Source organism: Triticum aestivum, chromosome 1D (assembly GCF_018294505.1).
Source record: "Triticum aestivum cultivar Chinese Spring chromosome 1D, IWGSC CS RefSeq v2.1, whole genome shotgun sequence".
Lineage (NCBI taxonomy): Eukaryota > Viridiplantae > Streptophyta > Magnoliopsida > Poales > Poaceae > Triticum > Triticum aestivum.
In genome coordinates this window covers 243,867,532-243,868,281 of record NC_057796.1, presented here as the reverse complement: position 1 = coordinate 243,868,281, position 750 = coordinate 243,867,532, and the positions used below count along the sequence as shown (strand labels likewise).

General features: G+C 61.5%; 1 pseudogene; it reads right to left on the bottom strand.

Annotated features, from left to right (window-relative positions):
• Positions 1-217: 217 nt before the first annotated feature.
• LOC123167957 (dof zinc finger protein 2-like) overlaps positions 218-750 on the bottom strand; it is a 1,125-nt pseudogene continuing 592 nt past the window's right edge.

Sequence of the window (750 nt, the reverse complement as noted above, 5' to 3'; positions counted from 1 at the left end):
CACGCACTGTTATGACCCGATTTGTCTTTTTTACCGGGAGCTGCTCAGATGTTTAAATAAGTTGAAATTGGAAGCGGACATCACGCATCAAATTATCTACCACACAATTTTTTTGAATATTTCTAGTTTTTTTTCTCACAGGGAGCAAATGAGGGTGGGCACCGAGTTGGATTTCCGCAGAACGAAGAACTATTTTGTAGCAAAACCCACGTCGTACTTAGAAAGTCCCGTCGAAACCGGGCATGTCATCCTGCAGGTGCCATCAGCTCCAGTACTGCGCACCTGTGCCGCAGTTGGCATCGGCCCCCGGAGCCGTCCCTCCGGCCGCGCCAACATCGCTGGCGCCCTGCGGTGCTGCTGCGGCACCGGTCATTTGCTGCCACGCGCTCAGGTCGATGCCGTAGCCACCGCCCCCGCCAACGGCCGTGAAGCTCCCCGACTGGGACAGCATCTACCTCAGGATGTCGGCCGGGATGAACGCGTCGACCGCACCGCTGCCCCGTGTAGACGCCGTCGCCGCCACAGTAGACACCTCCGTGGTGACAGTGGAGGGGGCCTTGGCGCCGCCCTTGCCCCCGCCGTTGCGCCTGTTCTTGCGGCCGCCGCCGACGGGCACGTCGCGGAGCGTGCCGCCCTCGGTCCAGTGCCGGCGGCACGCGCGGCAGAAGTAGCGCGGCTGCTTGCGGCTGTAGTTGTTGTAGTAGCAGAACTTGGTGTCGGCCGACCTGCACCGCGTGCACTGCCGCGGCG